This window comes from Jaculus jaculus, chromosome 3 (assembly GCF_020740685.1).
Source record: "Jaculus jaculus isolate mJacJac1 chromosome 3, mJacJac1.mat.Y.cur, whole genome shotgun sequence".
NCBI lineage: Eukaryota > Metazoa > Chordata > Mammalia > Rodentia > Dipodidae > Jaculus > Jaculus jaculus.
In genome coordinates, this window is record NC_059104.1 from 180743292 (window position 1) to 180757027 (window position 13736).

At 43.5% G+C, this 13736-nt stretch overlaps 1 pseudogene; it reads right to left on the reverse strand.

Annotated features, from left to right (window-relative positions):
• Window positions 1–793: 793 nt before the first annotated feature.
• LOC123459502 lies at window positions 794–6132 on the reverse strand (annotated as a pseudogene).
• Between the last annotated feature and the right edge of the window lie 7604 nt (window positions 6133–13736).

A 13736-nucleotide genomic window follows, 5' to 3' on the forward strand; every position in this document is an offset into this window, starting at 1 on the left:
CCTATAATGTTTTGGGGGCATCATGGACCTCCCTGGCCAACAACTCACTGGATGTATCCCATCCCTGGCACTAAATTTATAACAATGATCTATGGCTCCTGAGTGTCCCATTGTACCAAACTGGAGGATTCCATATGATTTATTTGCATCCTCTTAGATTTTGATTAGCTCTCCCTCCACATTTCTTTTACTCAGTCTCTTCCCCTCACCTCACTTAGGGCCTTTTCATCCTGTTAATCTATTCTTCTACTTACATACATACAATACCAACCTATTAAGTACCCTCCTCCCTTCCTTTCTCTTCCCTTTATATTTCCTTTATATATCCAGCCCTATTTTTAAATTTTGATTTGTAGACATTTTAAATATCTTCTGGATATGAAAATACATATTACAATTCATATATAATACATATCTATATATGACATCACTTGGACTGTGCCTTGCCAATCCCTTTTCTGAGGAAAGAGTTCATAATTTTAATATAACCTCAAGTTTCAGTCTTACTTGTTGGGTCTTATTTAAGAAATCCTTTTCTACTTCAAGGTTATGAATATATTATCCTATATAAATTTCTAGAAGCTTCATCACTTGGAATTTTCATGTTTATATCTATAATTGTGGTGCCATGTATTTTTATATAGGATGTGAGGTAGGAGGCAGGGATCAACTTTTTTTTTTTTTTTCCAGTATGTCTGGCCAGTTTGTTCTGTATATTTTTTTGTTTTCTTTTTGCCGGCAGTCAATGTTTATTAAATGACCAGAGTATAATAAAAATACTGTGGTAGATGTCTTAGTTCATTCTAGTAAGCCTGTTGATCTGGTCTTCTCTTTTGCCAGCGTCTCCACCTTCCACAGGTTGTCTTTGTCCTGGAGAGGACAGCTTGAAGGGCCACGGGAAGTTACTCGCTTCCTTGAAGTGTCTCCCCGCAGTATCGATCTCATGAATCACATCTTCCATGCAGAGGATGCTGGTATTTGCCATGAGATGGAGCAATCAGAGCGTTAGCTGTCAAGGCAATTCGCTTCTCAAGGGTTTTTCCATAACCACGCCTGTAGACTGATATGGGTAGCCCTATGCAACGTTGGGCTCCACAGTCCACGGCATGTTAACCAAAGCCTTGTTGAGCCTGATGAAGGTGCCATTGAAGATCTGGCAAAGGTGGAAGAGCTGCAATGCCCTGCAGAGCTTTGGGCCCATGCCCGTGACACCTCTGATGAGGACGACAGAGGCTGGCTTGGATTCTGCGGGTTCGTGGATGCAAGCAGCTTTCCTGGCTGCCCTGGCTCAGCGGACCCCATCTGAGCATCTCTTCTGCCTGTGCTTGGGCGGCAGTGCCCAGCCTTTTTAGAGGAGCTTCCTCCTCACCCTCTGGAAGTCAAACTTCTTCCTCAGGCACTTCTCCTCCAACCCTGGGAAGTTCCTTGGCTTTTTCTTAAGAGTTCCTGGCACAGCAGGAACCTTCTTTGTCTTCTCTGCAGGCCCTCTCCATGATTCCAATCGGAGAAGAGGAAGCCTTGACCTGCATCTTTTATTTTAAGAACCATCCTTCCCCCTTTGTGCTTATCTGTCCATTCATTATCTGTGTCAGTCTTGATATCAATGTCTGTATGAGTGTCTGGATTCTCTAATGCAGGTCTTGGGGAATTAAGGTCTGCTCTTGTGCATGGCTTGCTTTGGAATCCACCCTGCAACTTTATCTGGTTGTTTTCTGTGTCTGTTTCCAGCAGTCTGCACAGCTCTGTGGTTGAGAAAATGATCACGTCACTTGCAAAGTTTGGAGTTTCACTCTATGTCTCCTCTTAACAATTTATGGTCCTTGCATTCTGTTCTTTACAAGGTTATTTTTACACTGAGGCTACACTTTCCTAATTACTGTAGCTTTACAATCCATTTCCACTCAGTAGAGGAAACCATCCCAGTTTCTTTTTCAAAAATATCTTAGCCATTGTTTGGTCTTTTTACTTACAGATAAACTATATTAAGTAATAATTTGGTTGTAAAAATGCTTTTATACAAATTATACACAACTATTAGGACCTTGTTTTATAAATTACTTACTATAATGTATAAATCTTTCCATGATATTAAATGTCCTCCTGTAACATTATTTGTAATGGCTTTATGCTGTTTACTTATACAAATTGACTATATTTAACTGAACAAGTTGCTTGGTTATATTTTCCTATCACTGTTAAATTGTAAATTGCTTTTTTAGATCATTCATATTGTTTCACTAAGTAATTCCAGTTTTGGGAATTGAACCAAAGTAAATTGCTTGAAATGAAAAAATACATAAGGATGTTTATAATAGCATTATTTATATTCATGAACAATTAGAAATGACTAATTAAAAGTGGCTAGTTATTGAACTTATTGGAACATTATGCAAATAGTTAAACCAAAGGTCAAGGTGATTGGCACATTACTATAAGATGCCTTATGTTATAGAAATGTGTGTACTTTAAAAGACCTAAAAGGTCACACAGCAACCCAAAGTTCATTAATGCTGGAAAGTCATATTTGTGGTGGGAGAGGAAGAAAAAAAAATACTTCATTCCTTCTTGTTTCACTTGAATATTTCATGGAACTTACATTATCTTATAATAAAAACATTTTTTAAAATAGACTGCATGATGCATGAAATGATAAAATAGCAATGCCCTAGGAAAAATACAAGAGTTCCGTAAAAAGCCATACAGAGACATAGTTTTCAGCAAGTCCAACAGGCACTGAGGTTGAAAGGGAGACTCTAACATCCCAGCTTAGCAGAGAAATTTACAAGGGCGCCAAACTCTCAAAAGATGACCTCAGTTGACTAGGATTGCTCCCTTGGTTACACCAGACCCCGAATCTCCAGCTCCTGGATGAAGATGCACGGGAGACAGACTGTGGCTCCCAGAGGCTGTTGGACAGGGTCAGAGGAAGCCTCCTGTGGTTGTCACTTATGAAGCAATCTTGGGAGAGGTTGCAAATGACTCTTGAAGATGCATAGCAGAGGCCTTTCCTGCTATACGTCTTGTAGAGGCCCTCAAAAAGAACTACAGTCTGGTAGGTGGGGCATTATTTTTCACTGAAAAGGGCAAATATGTCAATAGCCAATCATCTTGGGAAATGTTCCTTAGGTGGGTCCTTGGACTGGTGGAGCAAGGAATCCCCCATCAATGCTTTTGCTCTATTAACAGGGTCCAACCTGCCTCAGAGACTGTAGGAGACCTGGAGACATTTTGTGGGTTGGCTTGAGCCATCTCTGGCCACTTCATGGCTGTCAGGATGGAGCCCAAGGTTGGTGTGTGGGGGAAGGGGTGATGGCAGCAGAAGAGCTAATTGGATGCTTTGAAGCAGCTGACACCCACATGTGGGGGCAGTGTGGAGAACTAGACCCTTGCCATCAAAGGGCTCATGCCCGATTACCAATGCTATTGTAAGCAACATCAACGCTTGGGCAGTACTCCAAAGCAATTCAGCTGGAATGTTCAGAGGTGCAGGCTGAGCCACTGTTCATTTTAGAGCCCCCCAGTTGAGTCTAACACCCCACCTTGGTCTGAGAACCACTGCTTTAGAATCAACACTTCCTCCACTCTCGGGTGTAAGACTTACGTAATTATGTCTAATTTGGATTGTGCTGCCCTGCAGATTAATACTGGGTAAGAGTTTCATTCATCAGCAAGCCACAGAGTCCTACAAAATGAGTCCATTAGCTCTGGCAAGCTGCCAGCCTTTCTTTTCCCTCTTTGCCAGAAAATTAATGGAACCATTTATTAGAACATGGAAAATGAAGCAGTCCATCTTGTAGCATCATGGGTAAAACCATCTGTAGTGTTTGTCCATGTCCCGCTTCCAGAAGGACAGAAGGAAGGGGAAGGACAGAGGGAAGGGGAAGGACTCAGGAAAGGGAAGGACGCTAGCTGCCTCTGAACATTCTTGCCATATGTTACTCTCTTCATTATTTGCAAGGCACATGGGAGATTCAGTAATACCATTAGCACCTTTTCGCAAATAAGGAAAGCAAGACATTATATGCTAAGTAATTTGATCACAATCTCATGAGTAGTACAAATGGAAAGTTGGAGATTTGAGCAAGAGCTCACCCACATGATGGTTGTATCACTTGTCTTCTCTTCCTTATAATCTTTACCCTCCTTCAGTCCATTGTTCTGTATAGTACATTTAAAATAATGTCACTCAAAGAGAAGTGCTCAATAAATATGAGCAATGCCTTCTGAGACTTACCTGGAAGGATAACATCCTGAGCTAGAACTGCAGTAACCTTTGGTGGAGAAAAACAGGGGGCTTGAAGTTGTGGCTGGATGAAGATGCCTTCCCATGCTACTGCTGAACTACTTAGTCCAAGGGTGCAGAGTCCCATCAAATGAAAGGTTAAGATTCAGCTTTGTTTAAGCAGAAGGTATATGATGGGTTAAGTGCCTTAAAAAATGAAAGGCACTTCTAGAATTTACTGAACACTTAGTTAAGCTCGTCATTTATCCAACAGAGGACTGGGAGGCACTGTGGTCAAGGGGTCTCTGTGATTTCTCCTCCTGGTGGTCTTCTCAGCAGGTGGGTGGGTTTCTCTGTAGTGCTTCAGAGATTAGAAAGAGCAAGGGAAAACAAGTGTGAACCAAAGCTTGTTCCCCATATGAGAGCCATCCCAGCCTGGCTCCTGGTCACAGCAAAGCGTAGTCCAACCTGCTGTGCAGCAGAGGGGTCGCTGCTCTGAGTGCCTCTCTATTACTCTTGAACGCTCTCTTACAGGGTGTATTAGTCAGGGTTCTCTAGAGGAACAGAACCGATAGAATGAATTGTATTAAAAGGGAATTTATTGGATTAGTTTACGGCAGTCCAATAATGGCAGGTTGCAGGCCTGAGAGTCAAGGAACCAATAGCTTCTCAGTCCATGAGGCTGGATGCCTCAGCAGTTGAGTCCAGCACTGAAGGCCTGAAGGCTTTCTGGAGAGATGCTGCTCTTCAGTCCACGCTGCTCTTCAGTCCACGCTGCTCTTCAGTCCACACTGTTCTTCAGTCCACGCTGCTCTTCAGTCCACGCTGCTCTTTTTTTTTTTTGGTTTTGTGAGGTAGGGTCTCACTCTGGCCCAGGCTCACCTGGAATTCACTATGTAGTCTCAGGATGGCCTCAACCTCATGATGATCTCTGCTTCCCAAGTGCTGGGATTAAAGACGTGCACCACCATGCCCGGACCACGCTACTCCTCAGTCCACACCGCTCTTCAGTCCATGCTGGTCTTCAGTCTGCACTGGAAAGCAGCAAGCCAGGAGCAGGAGCAGCAAGCAGGCAGGAAGGAGGAGGGGATACCTTCCTTCCCAGAGCTTCCTTAGATAAAGCACCCCCACCTCCAAGAGGGGCCACCCACTCTGGGGGAAGGGCTCACCCTGAGGGAAGGATTCCTTCTCTAGTCAAATCTCCCTGGAAGCAACCTCAGAGACCCACTTATGGGTAATGTCTGTGGATTCCTAAACAGATCAGGTGGGAACAAACTTAACCATCACACAGGGTCTTCACCTGTTCCAGCCATCACCATTGTCCAACTTTCCAGGGAGTCTACATGCTATCTTTAAAGATTGGGCCTTGCAAAATTGGGCGTAGTTTCTGAGACAGCCTGTCCCTCTGAAGAAGCTTCACTAAGTAATAAGGCCTGAAAGGGGGATTCCACAAGGCACAAGCAGCATAAAGACAGTCTCTCAAAACAATGTTTTAAAAGTTTACTTATTTTATTCAAGTGCGAGTGGCTTGTAACCTCAATGTGTTTCCCAATTGGAGTCCATGCCATTCTTTCTTCATGCTGACTGGATCATCTCTAAACCTGTCTGCCAGGCATCCTCGACTTTTCAGAATAAATGGCCGCCTTCCCCTTCAGCACTTCTGTGAGTTTGATGCACATGTGTACACACATGCTCTCATCCCAAGAGCTGCTCACACAGGGCAGCTTTGTCCACTTAAATTTCAGTGGAATAATATCTCAAACGCTCTACAATATCACCCCTATTGATGCACAATAACACAAGTGTCATTTTTAATACAAAAATTGTTATCCCAGCAAAGTCTATTTTCTCCTATTCCATTGCATGTGGTATGTAATCACATTCAAGTACCTCCTGACCAAAGATCCCATGCCGATAGGCCTTGTAGCAGCATTACAGAGTGTCACTGATAAACTAATGCTTCCTTTATTGATGGTTTACACATTACTCAGAGGACACAATTCCTGGAATTTTTTATCAAAAATTCCAATTTCTTAATAATGCAATCTCTACAAGCAAAAATATAGAGGGGCAACAGTCCATAGCTCTGTTCACACCAAGGAACATCCATCCACTCAGTTGCTTGCCTGATAGTTGCATAGTACCTAAATTCAGCATGACGTAACATGAGTAGTATGTATTTCCGTCCTCAGCAAGGGATACTATCCTCTCCCCAGCTACTCAGGTAGGAATTGTAGGTGTCATATATGGCTATATGGCTCCTGACTCTCCTACTCTGCCCACATAAATAAAGCCGTTACTAATTCCCGTCTATTTTTAAACATTTCTTTGACCTTTTTTGATGCCCAGCATCATTGCCTTACTAACTTAATTCACATAGCCATCATTGCACCTTGAATTCCATCAGAGAATCCTACTTGGTTCCCTTGCCTTCATTTCTCACTGTATAGTTACAGTAGTATTTCTAAACTATTGCTGTAAAGCATGTACCTTGGTCGTATATTGCAGCCCTTTATGAACTACTCTTTCCTTCCCAAGACTCTGCTATCCTGAACTTTCTGACTTCCAGAATTTTGTCCATGCTTTACCTTCTTTAGCCTCCCACCCAGAGTGACTACCAGCTACATAGCCGTTAAGTCCTCAGCTTAGACATCAGGTCCTTCAAGAAAACTCCTTTAGGGCGGGAGAGATGGCTTAGCGGTTAAGCGCTTGCCTGTGAAGCCTAAAGGTTCCAGGTTCTATTCCCCAGGACCCATGTTAGCCAGATGCACAAGGGGGCGCACACATCTGGAGTTTGTTTGCAGTAGCTGGAGGCCCTGGCATGCCTATTCTCTCTCTCTCTGCCTCTCTCTCTCTCTCTCTAATGCTCTCAAATAAATAAATGAAAGTAAAAAATATTAAAAAAAAAAAAAAAAAGAAAACTCCTTTAAATCCAGTTTTAGTGCATTCTGTGTTTGGCCCCTTCCTCGTTGTGTGGAAACTGCAATTCCCCTGTCAACACTTAGCATGCTGATCGGAATAGTTTGTCAGCTTGCACTGTTGCAATACCTTGTTTGTCTGCTTCTTCCTTCACACAAGAGACTTCCCAAGAGCAGAGACCCACCTATCATGTCAGAAACTGCCTTGCCAGTGCCTAACAAAGTCGTGGCACTTCATAGGTGCTGATAATATTTATCAAATGAGAAAACAACCTCATTTACTCACCCTCTCCCGTCCATAAGGACGCTTGCCTACCATGCTAAAAATCCTTAGTTTGATACCCAGCAATGTAAAAGTAAAAAGAAAGAAAAGGAAGCAAAAAAAAAATGATCCAATTTGTTGCATTTTTTAGAATTCTTTGACTCCAAAAATATTAATTGTATATAAAAATAGTGATTTGGGATGGCCACTTGTAATTAGTAAAGTTTAATCAGTTTGGGTTGCCATTGCTGTTTGTGTACATGTACAGTATTATTACTATATACTTGTATTTTTAGAAAAGATGTGTTTCAATGTCATGCTTGGTTGATTCATTATTTCTCCAGAAAGTGTATTTTATAGTACATACTGTCACTGTTGCTCTAAAATTTCATATGTTGCATTATTTTTAATGGAATTACCTATGAAATTTTAAAATATTTTTTTTTCAGAAAGCTCTGAAACTATAAGCAAAATTCTCAAGTAGCTAAGCCTGATATTTTGGACCCCAAACAAATTCACTAGACACTGTATGCCAATAGCCCAGACTTGCTATGTTAAATAATTTTTAATCTAATAATACTTTGTTAGTCTTTCTAATAAATACTATTCTTTCCCCCCCCCAAAAAATAGAGGGGCAAGATGATTTCCATCTTTGTTCTTTGTGTGTGTGTGTTTGTGTGCGTGTTTTCATGAGTCCCATCAGCTCAGTAATGGTCAAAGAATGGTTATTAAGAATTATAGGAGAGAACAGCTGCTTACATCTTGCAAAGCCACACTAGGTAGAGATATTCTAGAATGTCACTAGCCATGGCCTCTGTGAAACATTAGCATAAAGTGACCATAGAAAAGAGTCTGTGACTAAAATCCCAGCTGGGGCACATACAAAGATGGGCAAGGTAAGAATGAATCACAAGGAAACCAAAACTGCAGACACAAATAACATCTGTGTTTCAGGACTTATAAGCTGAAGAGATGTGGCACAAAATCTGATCAGTAGTATAAGAACAAATTGTAGAAGGTCTCCAGAGATCAGAGCAAAAAAGAGTAGAGGTGAAAACAATGAGGGAAAATATCCTATCTAAAATTCATAGATTTGTTTTTAAATTTAGTATATTTTATTTATTTGAGAGAGGGGTAGAGAATGGGCATGCCAGAGCCTGCAGCTACTGCAAGTGAACTCCAGATGCATGAGCCCCCTTCTGTATCTGGCTTATGTGGGTCCTGGAGAATCGAACTGGGATCCTTTGGCTTTGCAGGCAAATGCCTTAACTGCTAAGCCATCTCTTCAGCCCCTATAGATGTTTTGATAAAAACAAAACAATAAGGATGGAAACAATGTTCTAAAAACATTGAAGGACTCGAGAGAGAGCACAGTGGCTAAAGGTTTTTGTTTGTAAAGCCTGATGGCCTGGGTTTGATTCCCCAGTACCTACATAGATCCAGATACACAAAGTGGTACATGCATCTGGAGGTCATTTACAGTGACAAGAAGCCCTGTTTTGCCCATTCCCTGTCTCTGTCATTCTCTACTTACAAATAAATAAATAAAAATATTAAAAACACATTGAAGAAAACTTCTCTAAGCTAAGACACAAGTAAATCTTTGGTATTTAAAAATAAACTTTATAGGCTGGGAGATAGCTTAGTCAGTAAATTGCTTACCTTTAAAACATGAAGACCTCAGTTCAATCCCTACAATCCACATTAAAAAAAAAAAAAAAAGGTCTGGTGAGATGGCTTAGCAGTTAAGGTGCTTGCCTGAGAAGCCTAAGGACCAAAGTTCTGTCTCTGTCTAGATCCCATGCAAGCCAGGCACACAAAAGTGATGCAAGGACAAGGTCACACATGTACAAGGTGTACTAGGTAGCACAAATTTCTGGAGTTGTCTTGCTATGGCTGAGGCCCTAGTGTGCCAATTCTCTCTCTCTCTCTCTCTCTGCCACACACACACACACACACACACACACACACACACACACACACTTGCCCTTGCTCTCTCTTGCTCTCTCTCTCTCTTAAAAACAAATATCTGGTGTGATGTTACATGCCTGTAATTCCAGTGCTGGAGATGGGGGCAGGCGAATCTCTGGGCTCACTGGCTACTTGGTGGGTTCTAAGCGAAAAACTCTGTCTCAAAAGAGAAAGAAAGAAAGAAAGAAAGAAAGAAAGAAAGAAAGAAAGGAAGGAAGGAAGGAAGAAAGAGAGGTAGATGGTGTCTGAGCAGTGACAGAGATCTGGCCGCCACGTGCACCTGGACATACTGGTGTATACACACAAATGAAAAGTTACAGAGTTTCTTTCTGCCCTGTACAATTTTTTAAGCAGTCATGTCATACCATTGTCAAAACTTGAGAAATTAGCATGGCTATATAGACTTCATTTGGATTTTACCAAGTTTTTCACTTTTGCCCTTTGACTTTGCTGGGATCTAGCCTTAAATATTACTTTTCATTTAGCTTTTACATATTTGTAAAAATTCAAGCTTCAGTGTGAGATCAGAGCACAATGCTCTGCAGGTGAGCAGCTCACAGGGGGCCATTTCTCAGATCACTCCTGTCCTCTCAACTTTTTTGGCCTCTGATTTTTCATTTGCTCCATTTTTTATGCTTGGATTAGTCAGGGTTCTCTAGAGAAAACTATGCTCTCAGGACATCTATTAGTAATGCCTTCATTTTCTATGCACTACATTGCCTCAAGGGCATGGGTGATGTGCTCAGCTCCCTCTCACTCCTCCAGCTGCCTTCTCAGAGGAGCCATCGCTGCTGTGCCACCTGACTTCTGATCAAAAGCCAGTCATCACGAATTTTTCTGCTACTACCTATCTCCTGTAAATAAAGAGACAGCTTAGCTTTAGAGAAGCCAAGATAAAAATAAAAATTAAGGGCTTAGCAGTTAAGGCACTTGCCTGCAAAGCCTAAGGACTCGTGTTTGACTCTCTAGGTCCCACATAAGCCAGATGCACAGTGACACAACTGCACAAGGTCGCCCATGTGCACAAGGGGCACACGCATCTGGAGTTTGATTGCAGTGGCTGGAAGCCCTGGAGTGCCAATTCTCACCCTTCCTCTCTCTCTCTCTCATTATCTCACATAAGATAAAAAAGACCAGTCTGTTGGGCTTGCCTCAGAAAAAGAGTAAAAGTTAAAACCGTTTTTATTCACACACACCATAATGTGCCTTCCCCTTCCCCTTGATGAAAGTTAGGCCCTTTGAGAATGTCATTATTTCAGCTTCATAAAAGGAAGAAAAAAGTCCTTCACTGGCTGGCTTGAGAGGATATTCTTTGCTGGTATAGCCCTGGGGCTTCCCACAGCCTGCTAGCTTACTGTCAGCTTTTCAGGTAAGGCAACTAGACACATTCACTTTCCAGATGATCACACTGTGGAATGCCTTCTCATGCTCACAGGATCACTGCGAAGTGGGAATAAAATCAGAACACTAACTTATCCATTTACAATGAGCAATACACCTGAGAGGCACATCTGTCATTGTAACTCTGACTACCCAGCTCCACATGGAGCAAACGATTGGACATGAGCTTGATGAGCTTAGATGCAGAACAAGGAGGCCTTGGAACTGACGTGTGTGTGTGCGCGCATGCTCAGGCCAGAGGACGACCTTGGAGTTGTTTCGGGTTTGTTGTCTATCTCTCTTGGAGACAAGGTCTCTCTTTGGCCTGGAGTTCACCACTCAGGCAGGACTCGTTGGTCAGTGAGCCCCAGGGGTCCACCTGTCTCCACCTCCCCAGTGCCAGAATTACAGACACCTGATGCTATACCTGCAATGTCTACATAGGTACTAGGAATTGAACTCAGGTCTTCGTGCTTGCGAGGCAAGTCCTTTCCTGAATATGCTATCTACCCAGCCTCTGGAAGTGGACATTTCTTTAAAAACACAACAACAACAACTCTTTTTGTGTGTGAGTGTGTGTGAGTGTGTGTGTGTGAGTGTGTGTGTGTGAGTGTGTGCTCTGCGACACACATGTAGAGGTCAGAGGATGACCTTGGGTACTAGCCCTCACCTTCCACCTTGTTTGAGGCAGTCGCTTGCTATTTGCCACTATAAGCCAGGCTGGCTGGCCTGTGAGCTTCTGAGGATGCCCCTGTCTCTGCCTCCCACCTCGCCATAAAAGCGATGGAATTACGGACACATGCAACTGTGTCCAGCTTCCCGTAGGTGCCAGGGATCCAAACTCAGCCTCTCATGCTTGTGCGTCAAGCGCCTTACCCACTGAGCTATCTCCCCAGTGCTGGAATTGAAGTTTCCGCGGCACCAGGCTCTGTGAAGCAGGTGCCCACACTTCCCCAGGAACGCTGTGGTGTGAGCACTTGCTGTGGCTGAGCCCTCCCTCCTCAAGGGCACTGTTGGAGAGCTCGTCTCTGTCCAGAGCTTCTCAAGCCGGCCAGGCCTTTGACTCATGGACACATTTTCAAGTAGGTGACAAAACTTTTCTTCAGTTCTTGTCCAGGTCTGACAGCCATCCTAGCGCTTTAAGATGGTGAGAGTTCTGAGAAATTATGTGGGAATCTATATTTTAGATTCTCTCAGAAAACTCACTTGTAAGTTGGCTGTGTACCACTGCCAAGCTGGGATCTCTTGCCTGTTTGGCTTTACATGGGTGACTGGGGAATCGAATCTAGGCTGGCAGGTTTTCCCAGCAAGGAACTTTGACTGCTGAGCCACCTCTCCAGCCCCTGTTTTAAATATTTGTTTTAAATATGTAGGTGCATGGTTGGGGGTTCTCCAATTATTTTCTTGCCCTGGGCCCCATTCCTGTGTGGGGTGCATTTATTTTCCAGCTCCCCTTGGGGCCTAGGTGCAGGAGGCCCGGGTGACTCTTCCATCCCGCATGCTTACACCTTTGCAAGGGCCCTGTGCAAATAAACTCTCCTCCAGTGTTCTATTTTGAGTGGGCCATCTGCTTCATGTGGGGACCCCCATGGATTCAGCAGGTGTTTCCACAGAGAGATGAGCATGTGAACTGCCCCCACCGCAATGCACGCGTGTGCGGACATACACACACATGCACACTTTTCTACTTACATCTTACAGTTATTCTGTAAGTTAATAGTTAGAGGAAGCAAAATGGGACAGATGCTGAAGGATGCAGAGAAGTCCAAGGTTATTGTGAACGCTAGTGTGTGTGTGTGTGTGTGTGTGTGTGTGTGTGTGTGTGTGTGTAAAACACCCGTCTATGGAGGAAGGTTTAGGATCTCAGCTACTCAGTGCTCTTTCTCTCACAGCCTCATTCCTTCCCCTGCAGGGTCTGGCTGGCACGAGCCTGACCTTGGTATCTTTAGACTCGTGATCCAGGTGTCCCCCATTGTAGAGTGGCAGAGGGGAAGTAGCTTCCTGCCAAGAAACTCGCATTACCTGTTTTGTTCCTCTACCACTCACGAACTTCAGGAAATGGACAACATTTCCTCCCCTCAAGCTGAAGCACAATTCTGGCTCAGATGAGGGTCATGTACCTGACATAACCACTTTTCCAACAAATACTTCATTTAAAAATTATTTTATCATTTATTTATTTGACAGAGAGAAAGAGGCAGAGAGAGAGAAGGAGCACACCAGGGCCTCTAGGCATTACAAACGAACTCCAGGCACATGCCCACCTTGTGCATCTGGCTTATGTGGGTGCCAGGGAATGGAACCTGGCACCTTTGGCTTTGCAGACAAGTGCCTTAACTGTTAAGCCATCCCTCCAGCCCAAATACTTCATTTTACCAGTCACATCACATGTGTAATTTATTTAGCAGGGGCACGTTTCCCCGTGCCTTATAAGAGCTCTCCAGCTAGCTGGCAATTACTTTGCTCACTCTCAGGTTAATAGATATTCTCTGGTCCCTTTAAATTGAAAATAATACTCTAATTTAGTCATTAAAACATCTCGCTCCAAACTCTAATTATGATGTAGCTTGGTGCATCTTTCTCTTGTGTAGCATGGACAGACTCTAGGATAGGAGGTGGGTGTGTCATAGGTTGTACCTCCTTTGTCCCTTGGTTCCTCTTCTGTCCACCTCCTTGGAACTTGGAATAAGGGGTCCCACCTGGTGTATTCGAGTTCTCTAGAGAGCCAGAACCAACAGGGCTGTGTAGTCAAATAATCTCTGTCTGCAGGCTGGAGAGTTGGAGAATCTGGTAGCTGCTCAATCCAGAGGCTGGATGCCTCAATGGTCACAATCTGGCACTGAAGGTCTGGAGGATTCCTCGAGAGCAGCTGGTCTTCAGTCCACACTGGAAGGCTGATGAAGCTAGGTGCCAGTGTCTGTGAACGATGGCAGTACCAGGGTGGGTGAGCTCACCAGTGGGGAGCACAGTAGGCCAGGCAGAA